Raw genomic sequence first — 24,492 nt, forward strand, 5'->3', positions numbered from 1 at the left:
CAGTGGAATATTTTACCCATTCAACCTTGCAGGCAGGAGCTCATTCCTCCTCCACGAGCCCTCGCTAGAGCAAAACACTTGCACATCGCACTGCCTATACACCGAGGTTCCAACATGGAAACAGGCCATTCGGCCCAACCAGTCTGTGATGGCGTCTACCCTCCACTCCCTTCCCGTATCCCTTCATCGCCTCTTCCTTCATCTGCCTCTCCAGTCTAATCCCGAATGTTGACGCAGTTTCTGCCTCGACCACTAACCCTGCAAGTCAATTCCACCGCCTCGCAACTCTCTCTGTGAAGTGGTTTCTCCGGCCCTCTGTTCTAAATCTAAAAGAATTGAAGAGCGGCTCTAAACTCCGAACTCATTCTCTCTCAGGACCTTCGAGTGGTGGCGCTCCTCACCGCCCTCGGTCTTCCCTGCCGCTGACAATCTTGCAGGGTCGCCAACACTGATTGGATGTATTCCAGGAAATGTCATCACATGACCTCCAACCGCCCCGCCCCCAGGCTCCCGCCATTGGTCACCTGACACACCAATCCTCGAGGTGCTCCACCTTCCCACAGCCAATTGGAATGCGAACCAACTTTCTGTTACCGGATAGGATGATTCTTAACCATCAGTCAGCCTTTTGCCCACCCCATCTGCAATATTTTTAATAACTAATAAATGAAAGTGTTCAAAGAAAATGAAATAAAAAACACAATTTATTGAAGGATTTTTTTTCCTCCTGGGTTTTTGCTCCCAGCCATGACCTGGAGATCCATCTTCAATTCCTGGAGACTCCAGGACAATCCTGGAGGGTTGGCAACACTAACAGGCTCTGAAAACCCAAGCGTGGTTTTGCCTCCCCAGATTGTCCCGATTTATCGTGATGATATCCTGTAGGAGACAGGCCTTTGCCCTTCAGACATTAAAATGTAGGAGCTGTGGTGTTCTGTTGCTCAGGCCTGGGCGACCCCTGACCAGGTCATGACCTTGGTATTTTTTGTACAGGTGTCCAGGTAAATAGAGGAGACTATATTCCACTGTCTGGATAAGGTTCAAGAAAGCAGAGCCTCTCGCTACAGTCCAGTGGACTTAGTCCGGCTGCACACTCCGTGAACAGTGTGCACTTTGGTTTGATGTGGCAGAAGGGTCAGTGACAGATTGCCATTCCACACTCGCAAAAGGGCTGTGCTGTGACACACTGTGTGACACCCAGCCCCCAATGGGGAGAGGAGGCCATCATCCCATCTGTTCGGCCTGGACGGGAGCCCAGGTCCCAGAAGCGAAAGGACAGTGTCCTGACACACTGGCACACAGTCCTTCCATTTAACTGAAAAGGCCATAACCACATCTCATTCATACTGAATGTTACTCTGTGCTGTTTAAAAATGTAACTCTTATGTATCTCACTTGGTTTAAACATTTCCTGTTGGTTCTATAATCACCCTCTCAAAATTGGATTTGAAACCCTGGGCCCAAAACATAAAAATTAATTTCAAAGTGACCGAGTAACCTCGGGATAAATACTCAACACTGATCCTGCCTTCACCTTTAACATAGGACCAGGAGCAGGCCATTCAGCCCCTCGAGCCTGTACCGTCATTCAATTAGATCATGGCTGATCTGTTTCTTAACTCCATCTACCCACGTTGGTTCTGTAACCTTTAATACCCTTGCCTAACAAATATCTATCAATCTCAGTTATTACATTTTCAATTGACCCCCCAGCCTCAACAGCTTTTTGGGGGAGAGAGTTCCAGATTCCACTACCCTGTGTGTGAAGAAGTGCTTCCTGACATCAGCCCTGAACGGCCTGGCTCTAATTGTAAGGTTATGCCCCCTTGTTCTGGACTCCCCCCACCAGAGGAAATAACTTCTCTCTATCCACCCAATCAAATCCGTTAATCATCTTAAACACCACAATTAGATCACCCCTCAATCTTCCATACTCAAGGTACAAGCCTAGTCTGTGCAACCTGAGCTCATAATTTAACCCTTTTAGTCCCTTTAAGTGAGTCGAGATTATGAAGCAGTTCAGCATGTTCACAATGCCCCCATCAACTAATAGCCCCGTATAATTCTCCAGCCTCCATCACCCACTTCCTCACCTCATGGGCAGGTCTGGGTGCACTGGCTACAATGGCCCTATTGGAATGTGAGTCTGTGTTTCCACTGAAGGAACCGCCCATCTCAATCTTCCCCAATTTTCTCCCCTCTGTGGAACATGGCACAATGGGCTGAATGGCCTCCTTCAGTGCTGCATGATTCTATGTCCAAAGGGGTTGGCTGTCCTCTAGTACCTCATTCAAGTAGCCATTTGTCATGTGTGAGTCTAGACAGTGAGTCTAGACAGTGCAATTGGGCAGTGAGTCTAGACAGTGAGACTGGGCAGTGAGTCTAGACAGCGAGACTGGGCAGTGAGTCTAGACAGTGAGACTGGGCAGTACGTCTAGACAGTCTGGGCAGTGAGTCTGGGCAGTGAGTCTAGACAGTGAGACTGGGCAGTGAGTCTAGACAGTGAGTCTGGGCAGTGAGTCTAGGCAGTGAGTCTAGGCAGAGAGACTGGGCAGTGAGTCTGGGCAGTGAGTCTAGACAGTGAGACTGGGCAGTGCGTCTAGACAGTGAGTCTGGGCAGAGTATTCAACTGTCGGGCACATTGCAGTTCAGGACGTGGGCCTGATCGCATAGCAGTATTTCAACCCCTGATTGTCAGTTCAAGCCGCACTCCAGAGACTTGAGCAGGCCGACACTCCATTGCAGTGCTGAGGGAGTGCTGCATTGTCGGAGGTGCCGTCTTTTGGATGAGACTTTAAACTGAGTCTGCCCTCTCAGGTGGACGTAAAAGATCCTATGGTGCTATTTCGAAGAAGAGCAGGGGAGTTATCCCCGGTGCCCTGGCCAATATTTACCCTTAAAAATCAACATCACTAAAACAGATTATCGGGTCATTATCACATTGCTGCTTTTGGGAGCTTGCTGTGCGCAAATTGGCTGCTGCGTTTCCCACATTACAACAATGACTACATTTCAAAAGTATTTCATTGGTTGTAAAGCGCTTTGGGACGTCCTGAGGTGTGAAAGGCGCTGTATCAATTCAAGTTCTTTCTTTTTTATAGGGTGAGTCTCGGTGAGGTATCTCAGCTGCTGAGGCCCTAAGGTCTGGAATTCCCTCCCTAAACCTCTCCGCCTCTCTCTCCTCCTTTAAGACGCTCCTTAAAACCTACCCCTTTGAGCAAACTTTTGGTACCTATCCTAATATCACATTATGTGGCTGTGTCAAATTCTGCTCTGATTATGCTCCTGTGAAGCACATTAGGACATTTTTATTGCATTAAAGGTGCTGTATCAATGTAAGTTGTTGTTGTTGGTATGTGACCTGAATTTGGTCTGGCTCAACATTTACACACAAACATTTTCCAGCGGGAGCTAGTGGATCAGATCAAAGGCAGGAACTCTGGCTGATTTTTTCATCCTAGTCAGGAGATACTGAAGTCAATGAAACACTTTCACAGCTGAGGTCAGTCGATGCAGCACTCGCATGGAGCCTTCCTGCCCCTTTCACAGGTCGGTGTATTCACTAACTACGCCGGGAACCTACTGAAGCTAGGGCTAAGCAAAGAAAGAAAGAAATACTTGCATTTCTATAACATCGTTCATAATCTCAGGTCGTCCCAAAGCGCTTTACAGACAATGAAATGCTTTTGAAGTGTAGTCACTTTTGTAATGTAGTGAACTTGGTGGGGATTCATTCTAGGTCTCTCTGTCGGTGTTCGTGCTGGTTCTTGTCAGTTGTGTAGATTGCGTGAAACATGCTGACTGTCAGATTTATTCAGCTCCTCCAGGCATCAACAGAAATGTTCCCAGTGACAAGGTGTGCATGTCATTGAAAGGGAGGCTGGGGCTTGGCTCGGGTTCAGGTGGTTTGGCGAGTGAGTTACTGTGAACAGACTGCCGCCAAGGAGTAGTGCCATGTAACTCAATGAAAGGAATGTGATACTGGAGTGGGCAGCATAATATCCCAGCGCCATCGGCATCCCATAATTAGAGAACGACTTGATACAACGCTCGCTGATATCCCACAGCCTGCTCACGATCATAGAATAGTGCAGCACAGAAGGAGGCTATTCCGCCCATGGAGTCTGCACCAGCTCTTTCAAAGAGCGATCCAGTCAGTCCCACTTCCCCGCTCTTTCCCCATATCCCTGCAATTTTTTCTCCTCCTTCAATTCCCTTTTGAAGGCGGCTACTGAATCTGCTTCCACCACCCTGTCAGGCACGCTTGCTGATATCCCACACCCTGCTCACCATCACATCATCATCATCATCGTAGGCAGTCCCTCGGGATCGAGGAAGACTTGCTTCCACTCTTAACATGAGTTCTTAGGTGGCTGAACAGTCCAATTCGAGAACCACAGACTCTGTCACAGGTGGGACAGATAGTCGTTGAGGAAAAGGGTGGGTGGGACAGGTTTGCCGCACACTCCTTCCGTTGCCTGCACTTGATTTCTGCATGCTCTCGGCAACGAGAGCTCAGTGCCCTCCCAGATGCACTTCCTCTGGTCTTTGGCCAGGTGTCAGTGGGGATGTTGCACTTTATCAGGGAGGCTTTGAGGGTGTCCTTGTAACGTTTCCTCTGTCCACCTTTGGCTCGTTTGCCGTGAAGGAGTTCCGAGTAGAGCGCCTGCTTTGGGAGTCTCGTGTCTGGCATGCGAACAATGTGGCCTGTCCAGCGGAGCTGATCAAGTGTGGTCAGTGCTTCGATGCTGGGGATGTCGAGGACGCTAACGTTGGTGCATCTGTCCTCCCAGAGGATTTGTAGGATCTTGCGGAGACATTGTTGGTGTTATTTCTCCAGCGACTTGAGATGTCTACTGTACATGGTCCATGTTTCTGAGCCATACAGGAGGGCGGGTATTACTACATCCCTGTAGACCATGAACTTGGTGACAGTTTTGAGGGCCTGGTCTTCAAACATTCTTTTCCTCAGGCGCCGAAGGCAGCACTGGCTGGTGGTCTATCACACTCGCTGATATCCCACACACGAACACTCTCTGATACATGACAAGCTGATCACTATTCCATTCTCTGATAGCTCACATCCTGCTCACTATCACACTGTCTGATACATATCATCCCAATCACTATCACATTCTACTAATCCACACCCACTTAGTATCATACTCTCTGACATTCCACATTCTACTCACTATCACGCTGTCTGATACATGACACCCTGCTCACTATCATAACTCACTCATTATTGCTCTCTCTAATACTCAGCTTACGATCATACTGTTTAATACACCACCTCCTTATTATCACATTCTCTAAACAAAAAGAGAGTTTGCATTTATATAATCAGATCCTCAGCACGTCTCAGAGCCCTTTACAGCCAATGTAGTACTTTTGAAGAGTAGTCACAGTTGTAATGTAGGAAACGCGGCAGCCAATTTGTGTACAACAAGCTCCCACAAGCAGCAATGTGATAACGACCAGATAATCTAGTTTAGTGATGCTGATTGTGATCGATAGCCATGGGGCCTCGACATAGGAATGCAACACAGGAACTCAACCGGGAACTCGACACGGGAACTCGACACGGGAACTCGACATGGGAACTCGACACGGGAACTCGACACGGGAACTCGACACAGGAACTCAACCGGGAACTCAACCGGGAACTCGACACGGGAACTCGACACGGGAACTCGACACAGGAACTCGACACGGGAACGCGACACGGGAACTCGACATAGGAATGCAACACAGGAACTCAACCGGGAACTCGACACGGGAACTCGACACGGGAACTCAACCGGGAACTCGACACGGGAACTCGACACGGGAACTCGACATGGGAACTCGACACAGGAACTCAACCGGGAACTCGACACGGGAACTCGACACGGAAACTCGACACGGGAACTCGACACGGGAACTCGACACGGGAACTCGACACGGGAACTCGACACGGGAACTCGACATGGGAACTCGACATAGGAACTCGACATGGGAACTCGACATGGGAACTCGACACGGGAACTCGACACGGGAACTCGACACGGGAACTCGACATAGGAACTCGACATGGAAACTCGACATGGGAACTCGACACGGGAACTCGACACGGGAACTCGACACGGGAACTCGACATAGGAACTCGACATGGAAACTCGACATGGGAACTCGACATGGGAACTCGACATGGGAACTCGACATGGGAACTCGACATAGGAACTCGACACGGGAACTCGACACGGGAACTCGACACGGGAACTCGACACGGGAACGCGACACGGGAACTCGACACGGGAACTCGACACGGGAACGCGACACGGGAACTCGACACGGGAACTCGACACGGGAACGCGACACGGGAACTCGACACGGGAACGCGACACGGGAACTCGACACGGGAACTCGACACGGGAACTCGACACGGGAACGCGACACGGGAACTCGACACGTGAACTCGACACGGGAACTCAACATAGGAACGCGACATGGGAGCTCAACACGGGAACTCTACACGGGAATTCGACAAGGGATTGTAACATGGGAACTCAACATGGGATTGTAACATGGGAACCCCTTATTTGTGCTGCTCTGTGCTAGCTATTGCCAGTTGTTAAGTTAGCTGAACTGTACAGAGGTGGTAGAAGCAGGGTACGAGGGTGGGGGGGGGGGGGGAGCGGAGGGGGGGGGTGGTGATTACAGTTACCTTCAGTTCCCCCAAGGTCAGGGAGGAGAAAAAGAAAATTCAGCTGGGTTTCCTGCACCTCACCATTAACCAGCGAGACTCCTTTACTATTTATACGCCTCAGTGTCACTGCCCCAATCCCCTCCCTGACTTGCGACTGACACCAACTCCAACCTAAATCCCAAGGAGCTTCCTGAGGTATTCCTGGGCACCAATCTCAGCGATTGTGGCAAGTTTGTTTCGCGGTTGGGACCAGCTGAACAAGACCCAGGTTTGCATGGCACTAACATGGGAATTAACTCGGTTTAAAAGCAGCAAAAGATGTCGGGTGAAGACCTGTTGGGGCTCATTTGCGATGCTCCCGTGGTTCAATAGCTTGCTGGTGATAACTGTCTGAAGGCTCAGTAAGGTTACCCAGAGAGTTGCTAAACCACAAAGTTTGAGGCACAGTCTGTGCCAAGTTAGCCACTCTTAGCCAGCCCATCAGTTAGCCAACCGTAGCCTCCGGATCCGGTAAGGACAATCTCCCTGGAGGTCCCAGCCCAGGTCTCTACCTGGAGACCCCTGATGGAGGTGGGTGCTGGGCAAGCGCAGCTTCAGGCTTGGCTGTGTTGCCGCTTGTAGTCGAATAGCATGTTAGCACTCACTGCCACTGCGCAGAATGGTCACTTGCGCTGGATATGAAAGAGCACCAGGCTCCAGTGAAAGCGAACGGCAGCAAAAATTCTCCCGGAGCGGGGAGGGAAGGAGCATGGGCTTTAAAAAAAAAACAATGGCGAGTGGGGGAAATCAACAACAACAACTTGCATTTATATAGCACCTTTAACATATCTTGGTGTCATATTTGACCCTGAAATTAGCTTTTGACCACATACCCACAGCATAACTAAGACTGCTTATTTCCACTTCCGTAACATCGCCCGTCTCCGCCCTTGCCTCAGCTCATCCGCAGCTGAAGCCCTCATCCATGCCTTTGTTACATCTAGACTTGACTATTCCAACGCACTCCTGGCTGGCCTCCAGCATTCTACCCTACGTAAACTAGAGGTGATCTGAAACTTGGCTGCCCGTGTCCTAACTCACACCAAGTCACGCTCACACATCACCCCTGTGCTCACTGACCTACACTGGCTTCCGGTTAAGCAACACCTTGATTTTAAAATTCTCATCCTTATTTTCAAATCCCTCCATGGCCTCACCCCTCCCTTTCTCTGTACTCTCCTCCAGCCCCAAACCCCTCCCCACCTGAGATATCTGCGCTCCTCTAATTCTGCCCTCTTGAGCATCCCTGATTGTAATCACTCAACCATTGGTGGCCGTGGCTTCTGTTGCCTAGGCCCCAAGCTCTAGAACTCCCTGCCTAAACCTCTCCGCCTCTCTTTCCTCCTTCAAGATGCTCCTTAAAACTTAATCTCTTTGACCAAGCTTCTGTGCTAATTTCTACTTATGCAGCTCGGTGTCAAATTTTTATCACCTAATACTCCTGTGAAGCATCTTGGGATGTTCCACTATGTTAAAGGTGCTATATAAATACAAAATATTGTTGTAGTAGTAAAACGTCCCAAGATGCTTCTCAGGAGCGTTATCAAACAAATCTGCTGAATATTCTGTAAATACAGCAGATGCCTCGGAGTGCTGGAGGGGTGCCATCGCCGCTGCCTCCGCCAGATCCTACAAATCCCCTGGGAGGACAGACGCACCAACGTCAGTGTTCTCGCCCAGGCCAACATCCCCAGCATCGAAGCACTGACCACACTCGACCAGCTCCGTTGGGCGGGCCACATTGTCCGCATGCCCGACACCAGACTCCCAAAGCAAGCGCTCTACTTGGAACTCCTACACGGCAAGAAAACCCCGGGTGGGCAGGGGAAGCGCTTCAGGGACACCCTCAGGTCCTCCTTGATAAAGTACAACATCCCCACCGACACCTGGGAGTCCCTGGTCCAGGACTGCCCGAAGTGGAGGAAGAGCATCCGGGAGGGCGCTGAGCACCTCGAGTCTCGTCGCCGAGAGCATGCAGAAACCAAGCGCAGGCAGCGGAAGGAGTGTGCGACAAACTAGTCCCACCCACCCTTTCCTTCAACCACTGTCTGTCCCACCTGTGACAGGGACTGTAATTCCCGTATTGGACTGTTCAGCCACCTGAGAACTCACTTTTAGAGTGGAAGCAAGTCTTCCTCGATTTCGAGGGACTGCCTATGATGGTGATGATCAAACAAATTTTGACTCCGAGCCCCATAAGGAGATATTAGGACAGGTGATCGAAAGCTTGGCCAAAGAGATAGCTTTTAAGGAGGGTCTTAAAGGAGGAGCAAGAGAAGTAGAGACTGGAATTGGGGAAGCGCAGAGATCTCGGAATCAAGCGGGAATCTTGGTTGTTTTTTCCACTCCTGAGCTCAGGGGCACTGACACCACTTACCGCACATCCAACCTGGTGCATTCCTGGTCCATGGCCCAACATATTCACCCATTGGCGGGGGAGGGGGGGGAGCTAACACATCCCCCTTTCATCAACAAAATAAACCATCTCAATAACTGGGTTGTAGACACATTAACAAATATCATTAACACCGCCATCTGCTCCTGGGCCAGTTGAGTTAACAGTTTAGCTAACGTGGGAACACGATACCATTAAACAAAGCCGTGAAACTGCTTTGGGCTCTTGCGTATAAGCAGCTGACGCCCAGATACAGTTCCACTGGCATCATCCCTTGCTCACATATGTCAGCTTTGTTTTAACATTAACACTCTCAATTTATGTTTTTTTTCCAAGGCACGGAGTAGGGTTTCAGCAAAGGATAACATTCCCTTCTTTTGTCAGCTAAAATTCCGTGCTTTTTCCTGTTCCCTCTCTCGCTCCCCTCAGCCGCAGGTGCTGCCTCACGCTGAGCCCAGATTCTGCAGGCGCCGGCTGGACTCAGCGTCTCACCGAGTGGCCGTGCTTCGTGTGTGGAGTTAGACAGGGGACGTCGGGCCGTGACTTCAATCGTGGAGGGGAGGGGGACATCACAGCTGAACCGATCCCAACTCCCCTCCCCCAAAGTGTCCCCACAAATGTACTCACTGGGGGTGGGGGGGTTCACTGAGCAACAATCAGGAGCTGAATATTTTCCCCCTTCCCTATCCAGCCCAATCGTGGAGTCCTTACAATAACCTACAGAGACTGGGAATCCAAAGCTTGGATCTTGTGGCCTGGGATGTCAAGCAGTGTCTTGAACCTCAAAACCACTGAGTGCTCCTTTTTTAAGGTATAAAAATGAACATTAATCTCAGTGAGTCCCTCCCCCGCCTCTGAGTCAGACGGTTGTGGGTTCGCGTCCCACTCCAGAGACCTGAGCACAAAATCTAGGCTGACGCACCAGTGCAGTGCTGAGGGAGTGCTGCACTGTCAGAGGTGCCGCCTTTCGGATGATACGTCTGCTCTCTGAGGTAGACGTAACAGACCCCATGGCACTATTTCGAATAAGAGCAGGGGAGTTATCGCCGGTGTTGTGGGGCCAATATTTATCCCTCATCCAACATCACTAAAAACAGACTATCTGATCATTAACTCATTGCTGTATGTGGGATCTTACAGTGCGCAACTTGGCTGCCCTGCTTCCCTACATTACAACAGTGACTACACTTCAAAAACTACTCCGTTGGCTGTAAAGCGCTTTGGGACGTCCTGAGATTGTGAAACGTGCTGTATAAATGCAAGTTGTTTCTTCAGAATGATTCTCTTTCACTTAAACTGGGAAAAACGGGTCCGAGATTGTATATCGACCCGGTTGGGGGCAGCAACCCTTCCAAGGCTGGACATTCTGGGCCTGCAGCAGAGGGGTCCCGTCCCGGAAGCAAAATTGGGGTTACCATCCCTCACAGGGAGTGGAGCGCAATGGCCCGTGCTCCACTTCCTCTCAGGGCGGGATCGGGGGCACATTGCGGAGCGCTACGCGGCCTGTCCGCGTCACGCTGACGCGTTTCAACACCCCTCCCCTTCCGTTAAAGGGGTGTGACACTGCGAGCTCTGCAGGCCGTGTGATGGGCCTCCACTGGGCCACCGGGGATCCAGGGTACCGGGCTGCACGATCGCGGCCCAGACAGCACGACATCGGTGGACAGCGGCTCGACCGGTGAGTCAGAGAGAAAAACAAAATGGTGGCACACGGCGCAGTGCACCTCCCCTTTAACTTTCGCACTGTGAGCGAAATGTGGCCCCGGTTCGCGACCCGCGAGACTGGCGCTGACAGCGCCCGCGGCAGTCTCACAGGGCGCTGCCCAATCTCCGCCGCGGGGCAAAAAGGGGTCGCTACGCGTGCAGTGACGTGATCGCTGGACGAGCAGTGGCCCGGGCCACGACATGAGGAATTTTGCCCGCAAAGTTTACAGTTGATCTCAGCCTCCCCGTGCCCTTCGAGCCTTAAATCGGCAAATCATTTTACAAGAGTTGTGTGTGAAACTTGATTGTGATACTGGGCCTGCCGAGATTGTCGGAGGATGTGAGTGGAGAGACTGGCTGAGCAGTGACCGGGATGAGTCACCTCCTTTCTATCTCCCTGTCGTATCATGCAGTTCCCGCGGAACAAAAACAAATGGTGCTGTAGACAAAACACAGACACCAGTCAGTCCGTGTTTGCATTGTTCCCCTTCACCTGGTGACGGGTTGGATGCTCGATTCGATATCAAAGCCTTTGCTGCATCATTAACCCTTGCACCTGACAGAAGGGCAGGCTTTGGGTTTCACGAGAGTCCAAAGTGCTCGGCTGTGGAGGTGGCCTGCCTCAGCACGTCCGTCAACATTGGTGACGGGTTCGCGATGCCGGTGTGGACCCTGCGTCGGAACTGAAGAAAAGCGAGGCCTTAGCATGGCGAAACACACAGTGTGGAGGGAGGAATAAAGGAACAGTGAGGAGGGTTAATAAAGCAACACGTAGCAGTTACGAGTCAGAAGTGCCGACTCCTCTCACTGGGAGGATTAACCCGTCGCTGAATTGGGCTTTGATGTCGACAATCGGTGAAGATTGAAATAAAAACAGAAAATGCTGGAAATCTCTGCGGGTCAGGCAACATCTGTGGAGAGAGAACAGAGTTAACGTTTCGGTCGATGACCCTTCGTCAGAACTGCTGATTGTTTGAAATGAGCAAATTCTTAAGGAGCACTGAAAGGGGGAGGGGAGGAAAGAACAAAAGGGAAGGTCTGTGATAGGGTGGAAGACAGGAGAGATTAGACAAAAGGGATGATGGGCCGACTTGAGATGGTAATGGTAGAAGTTGGAAAAGTACGAGTCTAGGTAGGGTGTGAATGGCAGAATAATTACCAGCTGGTTGAATAGCTCGGAGATATTTGTAATCCTGGGTGGATCCAAAACATGAAGAGTGGAATTTAAGTTGGAATCCACGTGGATTAAGTCAGAGGCGGAGACAGTTACTGAGGAAAGAGATGTGGCTGTGAAAGCGAGTTTTGGCAGATACTTCATCAAACAGGAGAAAGGAAACAGATAGCAATGAAGATAAACAAGGTAAAAGAGACAAACAGAAATCCTGTCTGAGGGAAGAGCAGAACTTCTTCAAGGTGGGCATTCCTAGAAGAGAAGTAGCAGTGAATTAAACATGGGTGAAGATTGGAGAGTGGGATGAGGTGGTCAGGAGAATGTCCCTGTAACTGGCGGTGAGGTGCTCTGGCTGATTGGCCACACGCTAACCTTTGGTGTGCAATTGGCATTCACTTTGTCAGTAATGGCCGGGGATAGAGGCTGGGATCCTCCCGATCTGTAGAACTCAGTCCCACACGAGGTGTCGCATTTACCAACCGAGCCAGCCTTAGAGTTGTGAAAGGTGCTATATAATTGCAAATCTTTCTTTCTTTTTGGGTGTGTCTCACCATCAATTTCCAATGTACAGATTGCATTACACACTGCGTGAATAGTGGCTGGTACTGTGTGACTAGGCCGTGTCTCATTCTCAGCTGCCCTTGGTGCACGGTGCACACTGAGTCAAAGGTGCCAATCCCTTTCTGTGTCAACACAATGCACACTGACTAATAGGTAATAAATGAGTCACTCACGTCTGGCACTGTCAATCGCAATGTGTGCTTTACATTATCAGGAGCTGGAGTCCACTGTCAAATTCAGACACCCTTTTCTATACACGGTAATATTTAGTCATACACAATGTTGCCTTTCCTACAATGAACCCTTCGGATGCTGGTAGGTCCAGGGAGATGCCTGTTTCCCTGGGCTGGCTGGTTGTTTCATTTCTCGTGCTGTACGTGTGATTCAATCCAATCAGTTGTACTATAAAACTTCAATATATTCCGCTCTTCTTTCTTCTCAACCTGGCTCTTTTGTTTCACTCCACTGTTCTCTCCAACTCACTGGGTGACTCACTGGTTAAATCAGTGAGCAGCTGAGTCACACAGACCATGAAGGTCACACATTCAGTCCCTGGTCTCTGCTGAATTAGATGTAGGGGTGCTGCAAAAAGCTTATGTCTGCAGGGCTACAGAGGCGGAGGTGAGAGCAGGGGAGGGCAAATAAGCACAAGTTCCCACTTCTAATCACTCTCTAGTGACTCTGGAAGTAAGAACAATATCGGGCTCAGGCGTTGAAGAGCCACCTGCCGAGGCTCACAGGTTGCCGTGTGGAACCTTACCCCAGTGAGGAATCAGGAGAGGTGCAGGAGACGAGATAATTGGCTAAGGAAAGGTACGGATGCATAGAGCCTCGGAACTGGCAAAGGTTGGTCCAAAAATGGCAGCCAACAGTGTATGTGCCTGAACCCTGTAAAACCCTGTTGAATGAATGACTTGTGCAAGGACACTGTCCATAATCCAAGCCGAGATTGGTTTGGGGTTTAGTGAAATATAATTACACAGCAACTTAATATCAAAAGTTCTTAAATTACTTACTTTGGAGTGGAGTGACTGTCGATATATCGGCAACATTCCACATGCAGGAATGAGATCTGTTCTTGTTGGGTGTGGGGGAATATTGATGGGGGACACCCAAAGAAACCCCATCCTGTGATCGAGGTGCTCAAAATCATGACGAAGTAAATGAAGAGAAACTGGCAGAAAAATCGGTCATCAGAGGATTGAAGATGATTGGCAAAAGAAGCAGAGGTGACAGGAGGAAGCATTATTTTTTATACAGCAAATTGTTGTGATCTGGAATGCACTGCCTGATAGGGCGGTGGAAGCAGATTCGATAGCAACTTTCAAAAGGGAATTGGATAAATACTTGAAGGGAAAAAAAAATGTCACGATTCTGGGGAAAGAGCGGGGGAGCGGGATTAGTCGGATAGTTCTACCAAAGGGCCAGCGCAGGCACGATGGGCCGAATGGCCTCATTCTGTGTTGTATCATTCTATGATTCTTTTCTTCAAACAATGTCACGGGATCTTTAAGTTGTACAAACGGGGCAGTATCTTTGACAACGCAGCTCTCCCTCAGTACTGTGCTGGAGTGCCCACATGGAGACCTGACCCCACAATCTCCTTTGCCCAGAAGTAAGGTAGGCAGGAAATGAGCCCAGCTCAGTCTCCGGGCAGCAGTTGTGGGTCAGTGAAAGCGTCGATACTCACTTAATTCTAGTGCACAAAGAAAGAAAGACTTGCATTTATATAGCGCCTTTCACGACCACCGGATGTCTCAAAGCCAATGAAGTACTTTTGGAGTGTAGTCACTGTTGTAATGTGGGAAATGCGGCAGCCAATTTGCGCACAGCAAGCTTCCACAACAGCAATGTGATAATGACCAGATAATCTGTTTTTGTTATGTTGATTGAGGGATAAATATTGGCCAGGACACCGGGGATAACTCCCCTGCTCTTCTTCAAAATAGTGCCATGGGATCTTTTACATCCACCTGAGAGAGCAGACAGGGCTTATCCAAAAGACGGCACCTCTGAGGGGAGGTCTTTCGGATAAGCCCTGTCTGCTCTCTCAGCACTGCACTGGAGTATCAGCCTAGATTTATGTGCTCAAGTCCCTGAAGCGGGACTTGAACCTACAACCTTCTGACTCAGAGGCAAGTGTGCTATCCACTGAGCCACAGCTGACACAAGCTCCTCAGATCTTCAATGCCCCCCCCCCCCCACCGCGCTGGCCCGAATAGCTATTAATGGGTGACACCGCCACGAGTCACGTCAGCAACAGTAAGACTCAGTCACTTCTCACCCCCGCGCTGGGAAGAGGAGGGACCGCAGGAGGAGGGAGAACGAAAACATGGAGCAGGAATAAATCTGTGCCCCGCTTCCCCAAAACCATGAGAAGCAACAAAGCAAAATACTGCGGATGCTGGAGAAATGAAATAAAAACAGAAAGTGCTGGAAACACTCAGCAGGTCGGGCAGCGTCTGTGGAGAGAGAAGCAAAGTTAGTGTTTCAGGTTGATGACTTTTCGTCAGAACCGAGAAAAAGTTAGAGATGAAACCGTTTTTAAGCATGTACAGAGCTGGTGAAACAGGGCAGGAAAAGAAGAAAAGGAAGAGCTGTTTGTGATAGGGTGGAGGGCAGGAGAGATTAAATGACAAAAGTGATGATGGTGCAAAGGGAGGTGATAGCGAGACAAGTTAACAAAGCAGCAACTTGCATTTATATAGTGCCTTTAGTGTAGCAAGACCTCCCAAGGTGCTTAAAGAAACAAAAGGGATGGTTTTCTAGACCAATATGTCGAGGAACCAACTAGGGGGGAGGCCATCTTAGACTGGGTGTTGTGTAATGAGAGAGGATTAATTAGCAATCTCGATGTGCGAGGCCCCTTGGGGAAGAGTGACCATAATATGGTGGAATTTGTGAAAGGGAAATCATGCTTGACAAATCTTCTGGAATTTTTTGAGGATGTTTCCAGTAGAGTGGACAAGGGGGGACCAGTTGATGTGGTGTATTTGGACTTTCAGAAGACTTTTGACAAGGTCCCACACAAGAGATTAATGTGCAAAGTTAAAGCACATGGGATTGGGGGTAGTGTGCTGACGTGGATTGAGAACTGGTTGTCAGACAGGAAGCAAAGAGTAGGAGTAAATAGGTACTTTTCAGAATGACAGGCAGTGACTAGTGGGGTACCGCAAGGTTCGGTGCTGGGACCCCAGCTGTTTACACTGTACATTAATGATTTAGACGAGGAGATTAAATGTCGTATCTCCAAATTTGCGGATGACACTAAGTTGGGTGGCAGTGTGAGCTGCGAGGAGGATGCTATGAGGCTGCAGAGTGACTTGGATAGGTTAGGTGAGTTGGCAAATGCATGGCAGATGAAGTATAATGTGGATAAATGTGAGGTTATCCACTTTGATGGTAAAAACAGAGGGACAGACTATTATCTGAATGGTGACAGATTAGGAAAAGGGGAGGTGCAACAAGACCTGGGTGTCATGGTACATCAGTCATTGAAGGTTGGCATGCAGGTACAGCAGGCGGTTAAGAAAGCAAATGGCATGTTGGCCTTCATAGCGAGGGGATTTGAGTACAGGGGCAGGGAGATGTTACTACAGTTGTACAGGGCCTTGGTGAGGCCACACCTGGACTATTGTGTACAGTTTTGGTCTCCTAACTTGAGGAAGGACATTCTTGCTATTGAGGGAGTGCAGCGAAGGTTCACCAGACTGATTCCCGGGATGGCGGGACTGATATATCAAGAAAGACTGGATCAACTGGGCTTGTATTCACTGGAGTTCAGAAGAATGAGAGGGGATCTCATAGAAACGTTTAAAATTCTGACGGGCGTAGACAGGTTAGATGCAGGAAGAATGTTCCCAATGTTGGGGAAGTCCAGAACCAGGGGTCACAGTCTAAGGATAAGGGGTAAGCCATTTAGGACCGAGATGAGGAGAAACTTCTTCACCCAGAGAGTGGTGAACCTGTGGAATTCTCTACCACAGAAAGTTGTTGAGGCCAATTCACTAAATATATTCAAAAAGGAGTTAGATGTAGTCCTTACTACTAGGGGGATCGAGGGGTATGGCGAGAAAGCAGGAATGGGGTACTGAAGTTGCATGTTCAGCCATGAACTCATTGAATGGCGGTGCAGGCTCGAAGGGCCGAATAGCCTACTCCTGCACCTATTTTCTATGTTTCTAAAAGATGGGTCCAGAGAAGGTGTATACGGTTGGTTACAGCAGACCAGCAGAGAGGGCGGGAAACACTGAAAATCCGGCAAAATGAGAAGGCTCCCTGGGAATGGCCTGGGAATGTGGTGGAGAAAGGTGCGTGGATCCCAGGAATGCGCACCACCCCACTCTCCGTGTGCCAGTTTTGGAGTGCAGACTGGGGGGGTTAGTTTGGGAGGGCAGTCTGGGGGAGGGGCAGTCTGGGGGAGGGGTAGCCTGGGGGTTAGTCTGGGGGAGGGGCAGCCTGGGGGGTTAGTCTGGGGGAGGGGTAGTGTGGGGTGTTAGTCTGGGGGAGGGGTAGTGTGGGGGGTTAGTCTGGGGGAGGGGCAGTCTTGGGGGTTAGTCTGGGGGAGGAGTAGGGTGGGGGTTAGTCTGGGGGAGGGGCAGTCTGGGGGAGGGGCAGTCTTGGGGGTTAGTCTGGGGGAGGGGTAGTGTGGGGGTTAGTCTGGGGAGGGGCAGTCTGGGGGAGGGGCAGTCTTGGGGGTTAGTCTGGGGGAGGGGTAGTGTGGGGGTTAGTCTGGGGGAGGGGCAGTCTGGGGATGGGGCATTCTGGGGGGGCAGTCTGGGGGGGTTAGTCTGGGGGAGGGGTAGTGTGGGGGGGTTAGTCTGGGGGAGGGACAGTCTGGGGATGGGGTATTCTGGGGGGTTAGTCTGGGGGAGAGGCAGTCTGGGGATGGGGCATTCTGGGGGGAGCGGCAGTCTGGGGGGTTAGTCTGGGGGACAGTCTGGGGGGGGGGTTCGCCTGGGGGAGGGGCAGTCTGGGGGGTTAGTCTGGGGGTGGGCGGGGAGTCTGGGGAAATAGGAATTTGTCTTTTCGAAGAAAACCTGGAGCCTGGTTTCCATGTTTGGGATGTGCTGACAGTCCATCGCACTTCAGTGTTTGCCGGTGTTGGTCAGTGAAGAGTGAGCGATGTGGGGCCGGGGTGGGGTGTGAGGGAGAGGGGGAGAGAGGTGAGAATAATGTATAAAATATGGAAGTACGGGAGAGAATGGAAAAAAATAAAAGAGCTGAAGCACAAAGGAATGTGGATGCCCAGTTGGGAACTGAAAGTTTTGGATGTGAACCCAGAGCCTCCCTGCTGTGCCCCAGATGTGGAGTGACTGCTTCACACAGTTTCTCCCTGTGGTTAGTGAGTGGGATCCGGTCACATTAAACACACAGCCAGTTACACTTGCCTTTAATTACGTACAGTCATCTCCCAACCACCACAACACACAGACAGACCAACACAACTCCCCTATCATCAGTGACAAGCTCTTCTCCCTCACTCAGTGAGCGGCCTTTGAAAACCAGCGTCCTGCCATTAAACACACAGGCAAACAATTATCCTTCTCCGTTTAAAGGAGCGACGTCTTAGAGAAAAACCATCTTCCTCCCCTTCTGCTTGGAAACGAAAAAATTAATCGGGCGAGACATTCAAGCATTGAGGCGTCATGAGCAAGTGATTCAAGTTATCTCTCTGCCTCGGAGTATTTCTAAAGAGGCGGCATCATATATGGCTACGACAGCCCCTCCACTCCTCCCTCCCGCACCCTCCCTGCACTCCTTTCACTCTCCCCGCTCCCCCCTCACCTCCCCACACCCCTTTCACCTCCCCACAACCTCTCCTAACCCCTTTCCCCACACTCTCTCCCCTCCTGCCCTCCCCACAACTCCTCCCCTCCCTTCTCTCTCCCTACCACTGCCCACCCCATAGTAAATCAGCGTTCGGGAGACTCACACCAGCATTACTCAGTGCCTGTGGAACTGTACACCAGCAATATAAGAGGATCACTGGATCGATAGGCCCCGATATCAGTCTAACCCGCCCAGCAGGAATGTGCAGAATGTGTGTCAGATACCCAGTTGATATCGCACCCAATTGTTATGCCCCACTGAAGCCAATGCACAATCGGGCATGGGGTGTTAAACAGGCATTCGACTCGAACCATCCTTGATCCCACCGCGTGAGTGAGGCTAAAATCTGGGCCGAGGCAGGGGAACCAGGATCAAGGCCCGGTGCCAGCTCAGCGAGGCTGATTTCCTGGGCTCCAAGGGAGCATTAAGCCCTTTTGGATCACTTCAGTTCCCGCCGTTATCTGTGAATCCACTGAGAATAACTGCTCCAGGCTGCAGACTTTGCCTCTCAGTTCATTCTTCCCATAAAGAATTCACTTGGAAAGGTTTGCAAAACCAACCCTGTCAACACTCAGTGTGGGAGAAGGTCTTGGAGCACAGCTCGTTTTTCTAGCTTGATTGGTTTCAATCCCCAAGAGCCCTTGCTCCTGTCCATCTGTTTATACGTCAAGGCTGGATTACAATTTGAACTGGCTGACACGCTGCGCACTGGCACTGGGGAGGTTTGAAGGATCGTACTGAGTCCACCATCGACTGAGGAGATGTCAGAGACGGGAAAATTACCCCAAACAGCCCAGAAACTATCCCATATTCCCCTCAACCACTTGAGTTTAATTCCAGCTGTAGCCTATCTCTGTTTTATACAGACTGACACACTTCTTCCCTGATTACAACTGCAGCAGATGAGCCTATTCAACCATGGAGGGCATCAATGCTGAGCCACTCACACACACACCCACACACACAATCCCACACGCGCTGGCACATAAACACACACACAATCCCACAGACACAAACAATCCCTCACATACAATCCCACATGCACACACACAATCCACACAAACACACACACACAATCCCACACGCACACACACACAATCCCACACACACATACACTCCCACACACATACACACACACACCATAGCTCATGAAGCTGTAGATCCATTAGTTCCACATGTCTAACTGCTACTCACCAACCTTTCTTTGCTTTGTAGGCCAAGGTGGCGCATAACCATCGGGAGCAACAGAGAACAGGAGGTGGAGAGGTGCAACTGCGGCAGCTTAGTTGGCACCATCCATCGCGCTGGGGGCAGCATTGGTAAGTGAAGCCCTTCCTTTGATGCCATCTAGCCGAAATTCGACAAACACCCATCAGTAATGTGTGCACCTTGGTTGCTGCATGGTGAACTCCCCTCCCTCGCTCACCTTTACGCCACTGTTGTCCCATTTGTGCTTGCAGATAATGCCCCGGAGGCGGACCTTCCTGTGTCTGAGCCCTCAGAGCCAAGTGAGGTGAGAAAGCAACTGTGGGAGGAGGAGGATGCCGAGGAAGTGACAGATTCAAGCACCACGTCACTGTTTCTCACCCTCGCACATACCAGCTCAGATAATGGGAGTACACGTTCTTTTGAGCTTTGCCAGTGTGCTGACTGTTATGTATGTAAACATTGTAACTGTGTAAGACTTACCACCAGAGGGCGCAACTGTTGAAGGCCCAAGGGTCACCTGCACACCTCGTGCAAGGGAGTAGAAAAGGTTGTCTGCCATGCTGCTTCGGCACTCTGGAGTTGTATTAAAGAGACTAAGGTCACATCAGTTTTAGCTCACAATATTCAGTCTTGTGGAGTTCTTCCGTACTTAACAATTGGTGATGAGTAACAGATTATGAACTTTCACGCGGTCATGGCTGCTGTTGGTATTTTAGAGAGATTTGTAGAGGGTGATGATTGGGAAGCCTTCGTTGAGCGTCTCGACGAGCTGGATGGGGACGATAAATCGATCAAGCGCAGGGCGATTCTCCTCACCGTGTGTGGGTCCACAATATACGGCCTCATCAAGAATCTGCTAGCACTGGAGAAACCAGCGGAGAAGACATTTACAGAGTTGTGTACACTGGTTCGGAACCACTTCAAGCCAAAGGAGAGCATCTTAATGGCCAGGTATCGCTTCTACACGCACCATCGCTCCGAGGGCCAGGACGTGACGAGTTATGTCGCCGACCTGAGACGCCTTGCGGGAACTTGCGAATTTGCTGGATTTTTGGGAGAAATGCTGCAGGACATTTTTGTGCTTGGCATCGGCCACGAGGTCATTCTTCGCAAGCTGCTGTCCTCCGAATCCCTAGATCTGAGCAAGGCCATCACTATAGCCCAGGCATTCATATCCACGAGCAATAATACCAGACAGATATCTTCCCAGCATCGAAGCTCACCAGCAAGTACTGTGCATAAAATAACGTCGCTAGCAGGCAGAACTGCATATGGCAGGGCCTACACGTCTGCTACTGCAAGACCTAGGATGACTCAGAGTCCGCCATCGGGCGCAAATCCATTAGCACCATGTTGGCGCTGCGGGGGTAATCATCGAGCCCATCAATGTCGATTCAAACACTACGTGTGCAAAGGCTGCGAAACAATGGGGCATCTCCAGCGAATGTGCAAGAGTGCTGTGACTCACCACGTGGCAGAGTCGGCAGAGGATGATCGATCCGGCGCGGATCACGCAGAACAAACAAGAAAGGCAACTCAACCCAAGGAAGAAGTGTATGGGGTGCACACCTTCACCACCAAGTGCCTTCCTATCATGCTGAAAGTCAAATTGAACGGTATTCCGGTATCAATGGAATTGGACACGGGGGCGAGTCAGTCAATTATGAGCCAGAAGGCTTTTGAGAAACTGTGGGGCAACAAGACACAAAGGTCCAAACTGAGCCCGATTCAGACAAAGCTGCGCAGCTACACCAAAGAGCTCATACCAGTCATTGGCAGTGCGGCAGTTAAGGTATCGTACGATGGAGCCATGCATGATTTATCACTGGATTGTACCAGGCAATGGCCCAACACTATTCGGCAGAAGCTGGCCGGGAAAGATTCGATGGAACTGGGACGACATCAAAGCACTATCTTCAGTGGATGATGCCTCGTGCGCCCAAGTGCTGAGCAAGTTTCCGTCGCTATTTGAACCAGGCATCGGCAACTTCACAGGTGCCAAGGCGCAGATCCATCTAGTCCCCGATGCAAGGCCCGTTCATCACAAGGCCCGTTCATCACATGGTTCCATATATGATGAGGGTGAAAGTCGAGATCGAACTGGACAGATTTCAACGAGAGGGAATCATATCGCCAATCGAGTTCAACGAGTGGGCCAGTCCGATTGTTCCGGTGTTGAAAAGCGACGGCACAGTCAGAATCTGCGGAGACTACAAGGTTACGATCAACCGAGTCTCGTTACAAGACCAGTACCCACTACCTAAGGCAGATAACCTGTTCACAACGTTAGCGGGGGGGGGAAGTCATTCACCAAGTTGGACCTAACCTCCGCCTACATGACACAGGAGCTGGCTGAATCTTCGAAAAGATTGACGTACATCAACACGCACAAAGGACTGTTCATATACCACAGATGCCCTTTTGGGATTCGTTTGGTTGCTGCCATCTTCCAGTGGAACATGGAGTCTGCTGAAATCGGTTCCGCGCACCGTTGTGTTTCAAGATGACATCCTGATGACCGGTCATGACACCACCGAACACCTGCACAACCTGGAAGAGGTTCTAAGTTGACTAGACAGAGTGGGACTCAGGCTGAAACACTCCAAGTGTGTTTTCCTGGTGCCAGAGGTCGAATTATTGGTGAGAAAGATTGCGGCAGACAGCATCAGACCCACGGACTCAAAGACAGAGGCCATCAAGAATCACCCAGACCACAGAATGTGACGGAGTTGCGTTCATTCCTGGGACTCCAACTATTTTGGTAACTTTCTATCTGGGTTAAGCACTTTGCTGGAACCGTTGCACATGTTGCTACGTAAGGGTGATGACTGGTTTTGGGGTAAATCTCAAGAGACAACCTTTGAGAAGGCCAGAAACCTACTTTGTTCTAATAGGTTACTTGTACTGTATAACCCGTGTAAACGATTAGTGCTACTTGTGATGCATCTTCATACGGGGACGGCTGTGTGTTACAGCAAACCAATGTATCGGGCAAACTTCAACCGGTGGCATATGCATCTAGAAGACTGTCTAAGGCTGAAAGAGCCTACAGTATGGTTGAGAAAGAGGCATTAGCATGTGTATATGGGGTTATGAAGATGCACCAATAGCTATTTGGACTTCGGTTTGAGCATGAAACTGACCACAAACCGCTCATTTCGCTGTTTTCAGAAAGCAGAGGTATAAACACCAATGCTTCATCCCGTATCCAAAGATGGGCACTAACATTGTCCGCCTGTGACTATATTATCCGCCACATACCAGGCACGGAGAACTGTGCTGATGCCCTGAGTCAGCTACCATTGCCGACTACCGGGGTGGAAATGGCGCAGCCCGCAGACTCGCTTCTGGTCATGGATGCTTTTGAGAGCGAAGGGTCACCCGGCACTGCTCGCCAGATCAGGACCTGGACCAGCCAGGATCCTGTGCTATCACTTGTAAAAAGTTGCGTTCTCAATGGGAGCTGGTTGGCGGTTCCCGGGGAAATGCAAGATGAAATTAAGCCGTTTCACCGACGCAAAGAGGAAATGTCCATCCAGTCGGATTGTCTCTTATGGGGTAATCGCGTGGTTTTGCCAAAAAAAGGAAGAGAAACGTTTATACGTGACCTACACAATACCCACCCAGGCATAGTCATGATGAAGGCTATAGCCAGGTCGCATGTTTGGTGGCCCGGCATTGACTCGGACTTAGAGTCATGCGTACACCAGTGCAACACATGCTCACAACTGAGCAATGCACCAAGGGAGGCTCCATTGAGTCTGTGGTCATGGCCCTCCAAACCGTGGTCCAGGATCCACATAGATTTTGCTGGCCCCTTTCTCGGAAAGATGTTTTTAGTTATAGTGCACGCTTACTCTAAATGATTGAATGAGTAATCATGTCATCCAGCACATCCACTGCCACCATTGAAAGCCTCCGGCCTATGTTTGTCAGCCATGGCTTGCCCGACGTCCTTGTCAGTGACAATGGACCCTTTTTCACCAGCTCGGAATTCAACAAATTTATGACCCACAATGGCATCAAGCATGTCAGGTCTGCACCGTTTAAGCCCACATCCAACGGTCAAGCGGAACGAGCAGTCCAAACTATCAAGCAAAGCTTGAAACGCGTGACGGAAGGCTCCTTGCAGACCCGCTTATCTCGGGTTCTGCTCAGGTACCAGACGCTACCCCACTCGCTCACTGAAGTTCCCCCTGCAGAATTGTTATTGAAGAGAGCACTCAAAACCAGGCTCTTCCTAGTCCATCCAGATCTGAATGATCATGTGGAAACCCGGCATCACCGGCAAAACATGTACCATGATCGCGCGGCTGTATCATTGATGTTAATGACTCTGTGTTTGTCCTTAATTACGGTCATGGTCCTAAATGGGTCACTGGCACTGTCTTGGCCAAGAGGGGGAAGAGAGTGTTTATAGTCAAACTATTGATTGGACAAACGTGCAGAAAGCATTTGGATCAGACCAAACTGCGGTTCACCGACAACCAGGAACAACCTGAAGAGGACATCACCATCATCGATCCACCAACACACACCCAACCAGCAATCGACCTCGCTGTCAATCAGGAGGATGAACCCACCATTTCCAACAGTCCTGTCAGACCAGCAGTGCAGCAACGGTCCGACCAACTCACCCATGCCAGAGTTTGAACTCAGACGATCAACCAGGGAGCGGAGGGCTCCGGATCGTCTCAACTTATAAATTATTTGTATCAAAGACTTTGGGGGGGAGTGATGTAAACATTATAACTGTGTAAGACTTGCCACTAGAGGGAGCAACTGTTGGAGGCCCAAGGGTCACCTCATGCAAGGGAGTATAAAAGATTGTCTGCCATGCTGCTTAGGCACTCTAGAGTTGTATTAAAGAGACTAAGGTCACATCAGTTTTAG

The 24,492-nt window shown here is 50.2% G+C and overlaps 1 protein-coding gene across 1 annotated transcript in view; it reads left to right on the plus strand.

Annotated features, from left to right (window-relative positions):
- The window catches only part of LOC139228926 (MORN repeat-containing protein 1-like), a 308,947-nt gene extending 288,730 nt beyond the window's left edge, over positions 1 to 20,217 (plus strand). Inside the window, exons 15-16 of the transcript XR_011587642.1 lie at positions 19,606 to 19,709; positions 19,851 to 20,217. The gene's annotated coding sequence lies outside the window, so the exon portion shown is untranslated. The remainder of the gene's footprint in view (positions 1 to 19,605; positions 19,710 to 19,850) is intronic.
- Positions 20,218 to 24,492: the final 4,275 nt, after the last annotated feature.

This window comes from Pristiophorus japonicus, chromosome 18, assembly GCF_044704955.1.
Source record: "Pristiophorus japonicus isolate sPriJap1 chromosome 18, sPriJap1.hap1, whole genome shotgun sequence".
NCBI classification, from domain to species: Eukaryota; Metazoa; Chordata; class Chondrichthyes; family Pristiophoridae; genus Pristiophorus; species Pristiophorus japonicus.